Source organism: Panthera pardus, unplaced genomic scaffold (assembly GCF_024362965.1).
Source record: "Panthera pardus isolate Hobbes unplaced genomic scaffold, ASM2436296v1 HiC_scaffold_18, whole genome shotgun sequence".
NCBI lineage: Eukaryota > Metazoa > Chordata > Mammalia > Carnivora > Felidae > Panthera > Panthera pardus.
The window spans coordinates 31582587-31598263 of NW_026526743.1; the positions used below are offsets into that span (position 1 = coordinate 31582587).

The 15677-nt window shown below is 44.5% G+C and overlaps 1 protein-coding gene across 2 annotated transcripts in view; it reads left to right on the forward strand.

The window, feature by feature from the left end:
* FTO (FTO alpha-ketoglutarate dependent dioxygenase) overlaps window positions 1–15677 on the forward strand; it is a 391598-nt gene that overhangs the window by 316527 nt on the left and 59394 nt on the right. The gene's annotated exons all lie outside the window — the stretch shown is intronic.

Genomic DNA, 15677 nt, shown 5'->3' on the forward strand with positions numbered 1-15677 from the left:
AGCCCCAAGCATCCAGGCAGGAAGAAAACACAGACACCCATCAGGGTCCTGCCGTTGGAAGGAGTAAGCTCTACTCCACTCAAGAATCAAAGTCTGACAGGGCCCAGCCTGGATCTTGTGCCCGCCGCCCAGCTAGGGGAGGCCACAGGACCTTGATGATAGTCCCACTAACACCGCACACTCCTGGGGGCTCCTGGGCGGCTCGGTCGGTGAAGGGTCTAACTCTTAATTTCAGCTCGGGTCATGATGAGATCATGATGAGATCATGGTTCGTGTGACGGAGCCCGCATCGGGCTCCGTGCTGAGTGTGGAGCCTGCTTGGGATTCTCATTCCCTCTCTCCCTAGCCCTCCCCTACTCAAGCCCCCCCTCCAAAGAAATAAATAAACATAAAAATATTATTAAAAAAGAAAAAACAAAAGACTGCACACTACTGGAGGAAGAAATTTCCTAAAGCAAGATTGGAGTCCTATTGCTCGAAGAAGGGGAAATGGAGGCTGGGCCACTAAAAATGACAAAGGTACACTGAATTTCTTAAAAGACTATATTGCTCTAGTAATTCCTCAGCAGTAATGATTAGGAAAACAACTAAATGGCTTACAAACACCAGGAAGTATTTGGACCGCTCAGTGGCCATTGTCCAGGACTTTAGCCCTGGAGATAACTAACAGATTTTTTATTACTTGGTATGACACGGAAGGCTCACATCAAAAGGCATTTTGTGGGAGAAATGTCTCACATTTGGCTGCAAATATCACAGGCCTGAACAACAGAGGGATTTATATCCACTTCACGTGAAAGAAATCCACAAAGAGTAGGAACATCATGGCAGCCGTACGACATCATCAGTGTTCATGGCTCCTTCCGTGTTTCTTTCCGCTCTGTCCTTCTGGCATGGCTTCTGTCTTCAGGTCTCCTTCATGATCACAAGAGAACCACGGCAGCTCCTAATATGTCATGTACGTTACTGGTAAGGAAAAGGAAGAAAGGGAGGGAAGCCAAATGTGCCTGACCCTTGAGTCACCCCCATCCCCCTTTTAAGGAACTTTCTCAGAAGCCCTACCCATCAGTCGCCACCTCCGTTCCATCAGCTGAAACGTGATCACTAGTCACCCCTGTTGATAAAGGAAACAGGACTGTTTCTTAGCCAGGTACATTGCTACTCCCAACAAGGTCAGGATTCTCTAAGGGAGGGAGAAGAGGAGCATGGGTGTCGGGAAGGCAGCCAGTAGTTTGTGGCTCAGACCCTTGCCAAAATGGACAGTCTTCAGCTCGGTGAACTCCCCTGCCAGTCCTGGTATTACCAACAAGAAGCCAGGAGAGTAATAATGAAGCATTTTCTAGGGTAGGGAGAGAAGTGAGTGGATTGAATGATGAAAACTTTAGGTCATTAAATAAAGTTCCAACATTTTCTTCTTGCCCAAAACATTCACGACAAACTCTGTGGAACAGGAATTGAAGGGAAATGTACCACGCCATTTTTCTTTAGCCTTTTTGCAATGCAACAGGACAATCAATACAAATCTTTGCAGTAATCATATATTGATTTTCCTAGAATATAACTCCATTTAAAGCACTTTTATCCCCAAGAGTAGAAACATTGGAGGCTATCAAAGGAGGAAGTAGGTTTCCTTGACCCCATCTGCAGTGCACAATTGATTAACAGAGGATAGTTATGAGCGAGAGAGAGAGAGAGAGAGAGAGACAGAGAGAGGGAAGAGAGAAGTCACCGAAAGGTTAATACTAGCTAAAGAGAAACACGATTATAGGACATTAGGCTTTTGGTAAAATCATAAGGTCGGGAAAAGATAATGATGCTCTCTAAAATTGCATGAGATTTTGAGCCCTTCGCATCCTCTTCCTGTGACCCCCACACCGCCAAGAGCCACCACAGCTGAATTTGGGGGGATTGGCAAAGCTGTGAATGATTGATATGTTTAGGTTCAGGGCTGGTAAGCTGGCTTGATAAGGGAATCAGTGACACTGTTTCAGTTTTTCGTGAGTCACTTAGTTATTAAGTACTAAACTCAAACTCTAACGTAGGCCAGATTGAATGTGTCTTTGCTTCAGACAAAGCTAAAAGAAAAAGAAGAATTTATGTTTTAGAAAAATTGTTTTAAAAGTCTCATTTTTCTTCTGCTTTGTAAGAAAACAAAATGCTAAAAGAAATTTTTTTTTACTAAAAATAAAAAAAAACCTACCTTCGGCAAATCCCATGAGTTTAGGTCAGCTGACTATTTCTATTTTTTTCTAATTTTTTAAAGATATTTATTTATTTTTGAGAGAACGAGAGAGACAGAGTGGAGCAGGGGAGGGGAAGAGAGAAAGGGAGACACAGAATCCGAAGCAGGCTCCAGGCTCTGAGCTGTCACCAGAGTCTGATGTGCGGGGCTTGAACCCACGAACCGCAGGATCATGACCTGAGCTGAAGTCTGACGCTTAAACAACTGAGCCACCCGGGCGCCCCTACGTTGGCTGACTATTTCTGTGTGTAGATGTCGTCCTCCCAGAGACAGGAAAGTAATTGGATGGTAACGCTGGGAAAAGACACGCAGGTTCCACTCCGCCTCTGGCCCGAGAGGCTGGGATGTCGCCAAAACTGAGGATGACGCCTCCTGAAGCAATCCTGAGTCACCCTCTCTCCCACACTCCTTATGGAAAAGGCAAGAGGGTGGCCTGGCATGCGCTTGTTTCCAGTGTACTGTCCTCAGTATATTTCTCTCCCTAAATCCCTCCTGTTTTTTTGTATCACAGCTGGGTTCGCACGGACTCTTTATTAAATTAGAAGGTGTGTGCGGCCTCATTCTCCTCCACAAAGTCTTGTGCTTGATACTGTTTATTTTACTAGCAACTTCTTCGGGAGTTTGTGTTTTGCTTTGGTGGTTTTTTTTTCCCCCCCTCTTTTTTTTTTTTTTTTTTTTTTTTTTGGTTTGGCTTCAGGCAAACCAACCAGCACACATTGTCAGATAAAGTATCTTATCTGTCAGCAGCACCCTTGTGAATTAATCATAATTCAATAGGCTTACTAATCAAGATTCGAGATGAATGTTTTGATAGAGCAATCAGATTTGTCTAATCTGTCATTAGTTGACAGTCGCTGCAGGCAGGGTGTGAACTTGGCCATGGCAGCCCTGTTTCTGATCCCTTTGGCTGGGGCCACCGGTTGGGTAGCTGGTGGTAAGTGTGGTCCCAGGCCTTGCAACGAGTGAAGTTCCATTTCTTACTCCCCTCAGTCCTCTCCCCGCCCACCGGTTTTCAGAATAACATGGGGTGGAGTCCTCTTGTGAACCCCCTCCCCAGGTGATCAACAGACTTGGGGACATGGTGTTCCCTTTGTCATTTTTACCGGTAAACAAAGGTGTGCCAAGCCCCGTGACCAGCCTCAAAGGTGATCGATTTATGGGGTCACTTGCAAATAGTGGCCAGAGAAAAAATAAACATAACAGATTATTAAACGTGGTTGACTACAGCCCTGTGTCACATGCCTCTAAAACCTATACCCCATTTGACGGAGTTGCCTTCGTGGGGGGGGGGATTTACAGCATAGCTTATACATTTATCCCATATGATTGTATAAGTGAAAGCTTTTGTTGTAGATCCATACTTCTTTGTACCTAACATTTCACGTTCTGGGATAAAATTCTGAACTAATATACACTGTGTATATTACTTGGTAGTCGCTCGTGTGAGAAAAGTAAGGATGGGGTTATTTTGTGGGGGAGTCTTTTACCAGTTTTCCTTCTCTTCCTGAGGTTGGTATTAGCATGAAGATTGTATTACTATAGAAAGCTTGGAAAGTCCCAGAAAAATCCAGATTCCTACAATCCCGTCAATATTAACAATATTTCACCCTATTAAAACTCGATAAATACTGGCATGGATACCTCAGCGGGTCATTGCCTGACCCTGTCATCCCCAAAATGTAACTCCGCCTGGCATGCTCTTCTGGCATCTGTGGACCGCGCCGGAAGGAAATCCAGAGGAATCCAGGAAGATGCTGCTGGTCTCAAGGTTTCAGTTTCTGCGAGAAAAGCACCGGGGGAAACTCGCTTAGGCTGTTAGTGTGTCTGACGTGTTGGAAGTGACAACTTTTCGATTTCACAGGCATGTCGCAAGCCTTACTAAATGAATGCTAGCCACACTTCGAGAGATTTGTAGCTTGGGTGATTCAGACAAGGGCCGGTGGAGAGTTACCTAATTAGACTCCAGGTGTAATTATGTAAGGCGTTCCAGGCAGCAGCAGGCTGTGTGTTAATTAACTTTCATGCTGAACATGCAGTAGCACCTAAACAAAGAATGGTTCACGGATGAAGTAAAGCTCCTTACTTTGCCCGAGCTGTATTCACCGTCTCCCAAACCTTCCTTCCCTGTCCCCTCTTTTTAAATAACTTAAAAAAGAATTGTTTTTATTCTAGAGAGAGAGAGAGAGCACAGGAGCAGGGGAGGGGACAGAGAGAGAGAATCTTAAGCGGTCTCCAGGCTCGGCGCCGAACGTGACCGTGGGGCTCGATCCCACCCCCCTGGGATCATGACCTGAGCGAAATCAAGAGTGGGGATGCTCAACCGACTGAACTACCCAGGCAGCCCCACTTTTTTTTTTTTCTTTTTTTTTTAGCTGAGACATGAGGCATAAAGGCATGTTGTCTCGTAAGAAGCTCATCATCTGTCCCTACAACTCCCTTCCTACTTTCCTCCATAATTCCAGCACATTCTCTGGGATCTTTTACAGGGCTAACCGTGTCTGTATTTATCCACCTATTTCTCTGTCACTGGTTTGTAAAATCCGTATGATTTCCCATCATGATTCTTTGGCTGTCCATGAAACTCCACAGGTCTCTTTTTGTGCTGAAGAAAGGAATGATACCCACTGACCCGCAGGATTAGCTCGCCTCCCGTCAGCAGTCTGGTGCCATACGAGTCCTCCTTGGCCGCTCCCATTTCTGTCTCTAACGAACAACAATGGGAAAGGCATCGGTTAAAGAATATTCTCTCTTCTATTGGGGCGCCTGGGTGGCTCAGTCGGTTGAGTGCCCAACTCTTGACTTTGGCTCAGGTCATGATCTCATGGTTTGTGAGATCGAGCCCCATGCCGGGCTCTATGTTGAAAGTGTGGGGCCTGCTTGGGATTCTCTCTCCCTCACTCTCTCTCTCGCTCTCAGAAATAAATAAGTAAACATTAAAAAAAATATATGTTCTTTCCTCTAGTAAATTAATCCATGGCTTCATTTGTGCTGCTTCTGCTGTCACCTGTTGCCCGAGTTCTTAACTAATGCATTAAAGTAAACTTTGCAAAGCCATATAAATCAACTCTCCGTGCTTGCATGAGGAGAGACTTGAGGTCATCAAGTAAGCACTCTGTGTGGATAATGACCAAGCAATTTTCCAGGCTTCTCCCTGTTCTCAAGTGGGAAAATCCCATTTTGAGTTTCCCTGTTCCTTCTAATCCCATCTCCTTGACATCTCCCTCTTCATTTTGCTACTAATGAAGTCTGGGACGACACACAGGACCACTCTGTTCATCCGGGAGATGAAGCTTCTAGAATTCTACTTCTACAATTCTGTCTATGAAAGCATGAAATTAACATAGATTAAGGAATTGCCAGAAACATTAAGAATAGATTGGATTCAACACCCTTTTTTATTCTAGTACCTCTTACCAGTTATGAGAAAGAAATGTTTCAATTTTACTGCCTAGTACTAATAAACAGGCGCAGGTGTTGGAAGAAAGGAATAATAAAAACCTTTGTTGGATGAAGAGCATTATTTCGTGTGACATTACAGGGAAGGCCTTCACATAATGCCACCTTAGGGATAATAAGGGACATCGGAACAATTTTAGTGCTACCTTTGCATAATTTTCAGTTGGGTGAAACTCAGTCTTCATTGTCTCCCTCTACCCACCGCCATCCAATGTGGATCAGATCAAGCCCTCATAGTCAAAACGAGAGCAACCAATTTTGACCAATCACTTGCTCTTTGCAAGATTATGTTTGCTGCATTGGGAGTAGGCTTAGACATCATTCCTGTCCCCAGAGAGTTTACCATCTGTTGGTGAAGCTAAGACATAAAAAACCTGAGAAGTCAAACTCTAATAAAGAATCTAAAATACAAGTTCAAGACGACACTAGGGAAGATGGGTCACATGACAATACATGACCGTCAGATGCATTTACAGATTTCTTGTAGAAGAAAAATCTTCAACCCTTCTGATAGCAAGGGTTCATAGATACCAGTTGTGAATTCGGAGCTGAAGTATTATTCTGCAAAAATGCTTTTCAATTTTGAAGGGCCAGTGCAAACGAGACACCTAGTCTTTGTAACTGGTAAAATAGTTACTTGGATTATCATTGAAATAAAGGCATAAAATTTTAAAATTCTCGTAAAACTCATGGGCTTCTGAGAAAATGCCGGTGGTACCTCACAGACCCAGGACAGGTGGTCATTTCATTAGCGAGTTCCAAGCTCAAATGGTAGGTTCATTTCAAGTTACATAGGTAATATTTTAGGGAAAAGATAGAGTTCAGGTAGAGTTAAGATGGAGACAGATGTATGGGAAGAGGTCCTTTCAAATAGGTAAAATTTCTGACGAAGGTCAGAATAGGATTGTATAAACCAGGTTCCACGTGTTAAGACTTTCAGGCTGAAACAGAATGTTCAAGAAACGGAGACCAAATATTTGGGAAGTACCAAGAGACGGCTGTTTTTGGAGGCCTTCAAAAGTTTCCAAAGCTGAGAAGGGACATGATGCTGGAGATATTTAGGGAAGATTAGTTTGGAGGCTGGGTGGGCAATGGATATGGGCTGTTCTCATTTAAAGGGTTGTGTTTAGAGAAAAGCCGTGTTCCTGCAATGAGGTGATGTGGCCATGCATTCAGGCGGAGTAGTGGTAACAGAAGAGTATGAATTTCAAAGGATCTCTAATGGAAGAGAACTTCATAACCAATTGGTTATGGGGATGAAGAAGAGGAAAGAGTCAAGGGTGGTACTCTGATTTCAAACTTGGAAGGAAATGGACATTTGGGAGAGGGGGCCGTGTGCCCCAGCACTAGCACAGGGAGAAGGATACAGTCCCTTAAATAGCTGTGGCTAAGACCCAAAATGCAAAGAAGGAAGCACAGCCTTGACGTTTTCCTGGTTGTGAAAATTACAAAATTACCCCGCGAGGGATTATTTGATCTTTGCGTCAGCTCAGTGACCTGGGGTACAGTAATACCTAAAGTAGAAAGCCGGCAATGGAAAGGAAGAGATTTCCAAATTTTTTAGGGATTCTGCTATTTTAGTGTGGGTTAGTAATTACCTTGACTTTCTTCGTACAGGGCTTTGTAGTTAAGGACCTGTTCATGCCCTCACCAATTGACAGCCAGATTCCCCCTTCGTTCTATTTAGGTTAAAAGATTTTTATATCACCTTGGTTTTCAGAAACTGACAAACTGCCAGTGGCCTGTCAATTCCGGACTGACTTTTTTTTTCACCTGCTCACAGAGATACTATTGTCTTCGGAGAACTAGTGCTTTTCTCCAGTGATGTGACTAAGCCCATGTCATCTTGGAAGAATTGGCCGCTTTATGTCTAACAGAGACACGAAGGTGAGGCTGTGATACTGGGAAATCTCAGGGTAACACCCTCAAGTTTGAAGAGTGAGGGGAACTGAAGCAGAAAGCCCTGTACATTTTGTCAAACCCATTGCCCAGATGTAGATCTCTAGATCTGGGCAGAGGTTGAGTTGAGTACATTCAGGTCCTAGTATACAACCGTCTTTAGAAAACATGCACTCGGGGCCCCTGGGTGGCTCCGTCGGTTAAGCGTCTGATCCTTGATTTCAGCTCAGATGGTGATCTCACAGTTTGTGAGTTCGGCCCTGCACTGGGCTCTGTGCTGATGGCATGGAGCCTGCTTGGGATTCTGTCTCCCTCTCCTCTTTCTCTGCCTCTCCCCTGCTTATTCTCTACCTCTCTCAAACAAAAGCAAAAACGTGCATTCATCCCATTCAAGAGAATTGGAAAAGCCCCGTGTTGGTTGGACACGACTGAGTCCTGTGAGTCCCAAGCAATGCGACTTTTTAACAGGCAAATCACCTTTAAAGTCCTCACAACTCTTCGAGCGTCCGACTTGTGACGTGTGCCATATTTGTGTTGCCCTGCCCACGCGGTAGCTACCTCAGCATCCCGGCAGAGCGGCGAGGTATAAAAGGGTGCTTCTGGGCCCACTGCCTCTTCGTGAGGGCCTATAGTCACGCTTGCCAAGTTTTGAAACCAGTTACAAATCAGAAAATAAAAAATTAAAGGCGTTCATCATTTCCCCTATTACTGAATGCTGTACGTGAAATCTTGCACTCAACTTTTTATTTTTTTTTATTATTTTTTTTTTAACGTTTATTTATTTTTGAGACAGAGAGAGACAGAGCATGAACGGGGGAGGGTCAGAGAGAGGGAGACACAGAATCTGAAACAGGCTCCAGGCTCTGCGCTGTCAGCACAGAGCCCGACGCGGGGCTCGAACTCACGGACCGTGAGATCATGACCTGAGCCGAAGTCGGCCGCTCAACCAACTGAGCCACCCAGGTGCCCCTTGCACTCACCTTTTTAAATAGACTTTGCGATACACATCGACTTCCCTCTCTCTGGGAAGGCAACAGCACTTTTCTAATAAAAGATCTCGTTGCTTTTCCATCTTAAAACCCAAGTTTAAGAGCTTTTATGATTCTGAAACGAAAGGAATTTCCTTACTATATATGTATATGGTATATTAATAGGTATGTATTAAATGTATATAGTATATTAGTTTATATATAGTATATTTTATATATATACTATACTGTACTATAGAATATATATATTAAAAGAGTGATGGAAATTTTTTGCCAAAGAAGGTACCTTACCTTGCCATCTCAACATAGCCTATTGGCATGAATGCGGTGAAAGGAGGAAGATTTCATTAGGAAATAATCATTTCCAGGGCTGCTACAGTCCTCATCCAGAAACTTTTCCTCAAGGCTGAGGACAGTACTGTACCCTGGAACCTGTTTAGCCACAGGTGGGGAATGTACTGAGCTGTTGAGACCAATAGGAAGGTAGGACCCTATGACCAGGTCAAAGAGTTGTTCTAGTAGTTTTAGGATCTTGAAAAGCGTCATTAACTCTTCCAAGCCCCTAAAGTTTCTTTAATTCTTCTGGCTCTATACTTTACAATCGTATAATCGTATTTCCCATTTGCACATAAATTAGCTTGAATGCGTTTTTCATAATAAGCTGTTGGTCTGTAGCTCTGTATATTAGAGTCTCAGCCCCCATCAGCAGTGTGTGATTTCAGAATGAGGTACATTCAGGCACCAGCACCACATAAGTGGAAAAATAAATCCTTTCCAAAAAGTATATGGTCACCATTGGCTACGTGTAGAGTTTGGGATCAGCCATTTCAATAGCACGCTTTGTATTACTTTGTAACCACAGAGTTTAGAAAATAGAGTGGCTCCCAAGTTTTTCCTTGTCATTCAAAAGAATGCACACGTCTCTCAAAGTGACTGATATTCAGCAGGAAGTGCCTTATTGACTGAAGGGGATAGGATCTGTCAGTTTTGTTATTTTCGCTCTAAAACAAGACACTGTCTTTGGTCGCGTCCTCTGCTTTTATTTAAAGGTATTTCTTAAACAAACTTGGAAGATAAGGAGCCATACCCATACTTTGTGGGTATAAAACTTAAAGCATCAAGAAAACGGATGTCATTTCCAAGACCACATAGTTCTTCAAGTCTGGAAATGAATGAAATGAGACCCCTAGGTGGCCTCTTCATTTTGGCGGGGGTGGGGGGGTGGTCACTGTGGCTCTGCCCTTCAATCTGGCTTATGGCAACGTGAGGGGAGGTCTGTGCTGAATGCGGAGCCTTCATTAGACGTCCTGTAACTATGTCTAAATGTGAGTTAACAAAGACCTCTTAACCAGACACTGGCTAGAATGACTCTTCCCCTGGGAGCAAAGGGTCTTTAAGATATTTTGAGGGGAGGAGGAGGGTGAAGAGGTCTAATCCATAGCTCTAAATTCTCGTGCTTGGGGGAGCTCATTGACATGGTAGGTTTTAAGGGCTTCATTGGAGCCATTATGGTTTGTCATGCAGAGGCCCACTGGAGAACACTTAATTGGAGATTATTGTCCCAGTGTGTTACAAGGCCATTTCGAGCTCTTTAACAGAGCGGCTTGCTACCACTTATGGGAGACCTTGGGAAAGTTTCGATGCACCCAACCCTAAGAACATACGTTAGGTTAGGTTTGTGCCTTTAAGTCTAATAACTGGACGTATCAGGTGGTTTTAAATCTTCCCCTCACCTCCTTCGTCTGTAAATCAAACCTCAATTGCACATAGATTCCTGGGTGCTGGATATGTGTTGAATACACTTCTTTCCCTTTTTAATTTCTCGGTTTTGAGGTTGGGAGTTTTGGTGGTGGTGGTGATAAAGATGATCTAATGAACAAACACGATTATCACATCCAAGGGCTGCAAAGCTTTGATTTAGAAATGCAATAGAGATCACCTTGTTTCATATGGAACCAATTCCTTCTTGTCTCTTTCCCCCCAAGGAGTGAAGGAAATATCTCTGGCATATGGTTAAAAACCTGATAGATTAGACCTTCAGATAGGTAGGTGGATTAAGGCAAAGCCCAAAAAAAAGGCTCATGTTTTCAGTTGTCTATCCTATTTTAAGGTTCCTATTGCCTCTTAGTATTCCGAATTTACCAGATTAGTCCTAATCTAATATTTAGTTCTGTAATGTTTTAAACATTTTGGCTGAACTCAGTTCCTAGCCTCCATGTTGCCTATCTCCGTTAACATCTCTGCATGCATAAGAGGGCTTTCATTAGGGCTGAGTTAAGGGAAAACCACCAAAAGACTAGACCCCATTTCTTAGGGCTTGGAAATGCAAGACCATAGCATTGAGAGCACATAGCATCGAATTGAGAGGATCCAAGGGTCAAAATTCAAAACCTTGAGACTTTTTTTGCCCAGAACTCCAAGTACTTTCAAAAGCGAGTTCCTTTCCGAAAACACTGAAGTTTGGAGATCTCTAGCTCCTTCTCGTGGTTTCCCACACTGTAAAGCAGAAATGAAGCTATAGGGTTAGAAATAGTTAGCAAGTAGAGTCTTTGTGCCAGAGAATGAGGATTTCTATGTGATTTGTGTTTTTACGAGCTCAAAGCCTTAGTTCCTCTTCTATAGATAGAGCTAATATACTGCTTTGTTTCTTTCTTTCCAAATTACCAAGGGATACAGATGTGTAGTAATGCAGGGGACATTTAATGAAGGCTGTTTAACTATGAGTGCTCTTTGCTATGCGAGACATACCAGTGAAATAAGGGACATGACTGTTTTGGTAGAACGGTTCTGGATACAGGATGTCTCAAACTTGATCTTAGGAATAGATTGGGTGGTCATCTTGACTTTGATTTCTCCATCTCCCTGCATGTCTGCTTGCTCTCCTCTCTCAGCACACCAACTTCTGTATCTTTGGTCCACACGGCTGAAAAATGGCCACCACTTCTGGGGCGGTCAGCCCTGGCCGGGGGGCAAGGCCCCACTGAACAAACATGGCTGCCTGCTACTGAAGCCATGACTGTTGGAGAGGTCAGTTCTCAAACCTGGGACACGAGGGACACAGCCCAGTAATTGTCCACTATACCACTCCTTTAAGGAGTAAGTTAAAGTACCCGTGGTTCTTTGTATCCTACAGAATAAAGTCACCTTAAGGAAGGAACATAAGATGTTAGAGCAAGAAAGGATTTTGAAGATTTAAAAAAAAATTTTTTTTATTTGGAGAGAGGAAAAGTGCAAGCAAGGGAGGGGCAGAGAGAGGTGGGAGGAGAGAGAATCCCAAGGCTCCATGCTGTCGGTACAGAGCTTGACGCGAGGCTTGAACTCATGAACAGTGAGATCGTGACCTTAGCCGAAATCAAGAGTCAGGCATTTAACCGACTGAGCCACCCGTGCGCCCCAGAGCGGGAAAGGATTTTAAAGTTCACCCGATCCTACCTTCTGTGTCTCGTTGAGGAAACTAAGGCAAAGGGAAAGTGATTCATTTTCCAGAGGTCCTCGCGGTAGTTAACAGCATCCCGTGCTCATGCTTTTGGGTAAGAGCTTCTAATACGTCCTTTCTTCCATTTTCTTCTGCCATATCCCAGCTTGCCGACAGATTTCCGACATTCTTTTTCCCTATTGCCTAGAAGTTTTTGAATTACAAGGGATTTTTTATTTCCAGTCCCTCAGCTAATAGACGGTTTTAAGTTTAGAGACTCTTCTACTCTAGAAAAATGCAGGTAATGTTTATGAAGACTGCCTAGAGATATGGGGAAATGCTTCTGATGCACCATCACATGAAAACAGCAAAACAATAGTTAGCCCTTACATTCAAAAAACATGGAAAAATTATGTATGCGTGTGGTTGCCAAGAAGATTTGTTAGATTGGCGGTTTTGTGTATAACTTTAAATTTTCCTTAATACTGCCATTGAATTACTTTTAGAGTTTTAGGGAACATATTGAATACAAATACCTCCTACTTTCCTTCTGCTTATCCTCGAGCTACCTGAACCTGTGTGCCCGATATTCTTGCTCGTGGAAATGAACTCTCACCAGTGTAAGGCGTATGTATTTTGGGCACACCTAGAACATTCATTCCAGCCGTTAACACGCTGAAAATGAAATCCTCGTAGCTGTGGCTACAGCTGCGTTAAATTAGGGCCTAAGCAGATGCTTGGCCCCAGAAAAAATGACCCACGGAGGCAACCCGAGGATAAGAAGTTCTCAGGCACAAATAGAATCAGCATCTAGGAGCCGGGAAGGACGTCACGTCATAGAACCTGGCCCCTGCGGGCTTCAGAATGGGCCATGGAAGCATAGAACTTTTCTGATCCGTAGAAGCACCGCTTGGTTAAAATCTGGGCAGAGGACTCTCAGCGAAGTTCTTGCTGCAGCGACACCAGATGCACCAAGTTTGTGCTCAACTTGGAAAGGGCCTGTCCCACTCTCTAGCCTCCCAAGTTTCCCTGCAAGACTGCAAGACCAAGGGAGAAAATGCAGTCCCTTCGATGCCATCTGATTTCTAACCTGCCCTCACGGCAGTCCGTACAAAGAGCAGGAAGGGACAAGAGCAGCCAGCAGGGCTTGGGAGGCCAGGAGGACCCACTGTGAACAGGGGGGCCTTCTGGTTGCCCTGCTCCTTCTAGTTAAAAAGGGCGAGCTGGGTCTTCTAGGAGGATGAGAAGCGGAGGGAAGGGATCCGAGCCGACCCTGCATGTGCCACACCTGCCCAGTGCCTTTAGACCGTGAGCGCCCGGCCCCCGGGAACCTGCCCTTTCCAGCTTCTTGTACAGCACGGAACAGAGCACCGTGCAGTTGTGGCTTAATTAAGGTAACGTTTAGTGAAGTTGACGAAGAGGACAGGTTGTCAGGAGCAACCTCCGAGGCGCCTCTGCTCCTCCAAAAGCGGGAGTCTTGGTTTCCAAGCTGATACAGAGGGGTGGGGGAGAAGGAAGAAAACGCTGCCGAGATTGGGCCGGAAACTTGGGGGTGGAGGCGCGTAGCATTTTCACCTCTGCAGGATCATCAAGGGTTTATCCTACTCATACCGCTCCAGAGATTTTGCTCCTGTCTTTAAGTCACTTAGTAGGCCTCTCCCTTCCGGTAAGAATTTGCTTTCTGTATTGAATTCAGATCTGCCCTTCTCATTTAAACTTCCTCTCCTTTGGCCCTGGGCCAGTCCCCAGGGTGCAGGATTGTCGCTGGCCGCCCTGGCTGTTCAATGCCCTAGCGCTGGGAGCCGGTGATTCTTAGCTGCTCCTGCCTGAAGCTGCAGTTAGCAGGGATTTGGTGGGGCCTCTGCAAACCTCAGTTCAAAGCCGAGTGCAAACCTAGTGAGTGAACCGCTTTAATACTAACAGTGAAATAATGGGCTGTAAAATAATCCTGTTAGGGACACAAGATGTGGTGGCTTGACCTTTTATTAATATTCTCTTTCTTTCCAACAATAACGGTTCTAAGTCAACAACATGTCTTCAAAGTTGGTTAATTTCATTAGGCTCACTCCAAAGGAGAGGATTCCATCAGTGGCTTTGAAATCCAAATGGGATGAAGAAAACTCATTTACACGGTAAAAACGTCAGTTACCCTAACCAAATTAAAGACTTTCTACTGAATGAAAGAAAAATTTGACACATCGATCATTTGAAACTAATCGTAGATATGTTTAAACATACATCTACCCTGAACTTGTAGTGTTTCTCAGAGCTTACATTCCAATGCAGGGGACCCCTGTTAAATACGTAAGAAAGATCTATTTAGAAAGTGAATTAAGAAATGTGTAGAAGCGGAAATAGTGATTCGAGATGTCGGAGAAGGCGTTTCTGAGAGGTGACATTTAAGCTGGGATCTGAAAAACAAGAGGGAGACAGCCCCGTGAAGACATTAGCGTTCCAGGCAGACGGGACAAACAGCAAGTGCCAAGTCCCTGAGGTGGGAATGGGCTTTACCCCAGGGAGGAACAGGAAGAATGTGGGAGCAGCATTGGCAGGGGGGGTGGGGAGTAGAGGAGGTGGGAGGATTCAGAATGGAAGGCAGGGCCGTAAGAAGCCACTTAGATTGTATTTAAACGACAGAGAATACTTCAGAAAATGAAATGCTGACTTTTCTAAGCCCTCAGCAAAGGGAAAATGTGCCTGACGTGGGCATTTTAAGACCGAAGAAGAAAGGGCTACAGTTACTTCCCTATTCTACTTCCACATTGAGTTACACAAATATTAGCAAAATGAAGTAATATTTACAAAAGCACTTTAAAAATTTTAAGGCACTGTAATTTAAGGATATTGTTACTGAAGTATTTAACATAATCGAGGGTATTATTACTTTATTGTGGGAGAATCCCGCTAAACTTGAAACGAATTCTCTTGGCAATTCCCTGAGATCTACGTTGCTATGAGGGCCCTGTTGCCTTTTCCCATATCTTGTGAAGGTCTAAGGGCAGAGGATTCCCACTGTGTAGACCGCAGATCCTCTGGAGAGAATTGCTTTTTGGTGCCCTGGTCTCCTGTGAGTCCACGGGGTCATAGGTAAGGCTGTCCTGAGATTACGAATCCCAGGACGTCTCCACTTCTGGGGCCACAAAGCTGCACGGAAATTATGAAAATGTCCAGGGCCAGAAGCTAATAAATAGGAAGTGACAGGCATCACATATTAGGGGATTATCACATACACTGACTCTCCTGCAAGACGCACGATGAAGGTAGAGGGTGTCTAATGGCCCCCCTCAAATGTGCTGCCCAGGGTGCTGGTGCTACAAAAGGAAATCTGCTTTCTTGCAAGAGCAAGCCAGAAGATTGATGTCCTATGGATGACCGTTCTCTTTGACGTTTATCTGCTTTTTTGTGACCTTTGGTTTCTAAATGTAGCTCTTGGCTCTGACCTCCGGAAAAGCTAAAGCAATAAGTTCCAGGTTTGTTCAGTGGTACCAGGAATGACTAAGATTTTGAGTTTCTCCGCTGGTGGGGGTACAGGATGGCCATCACCACTCATGTTAGCCGTTGTCTGGCCATGGCGGCCCCCGTGAAGGGCCCGGCAGGGATGCTGGAATCAGGCGCTCAATGAAAGCAAAAGCCACTTGGATATCTTTTTATGACATAACCCCTACCAGCGCCGCCC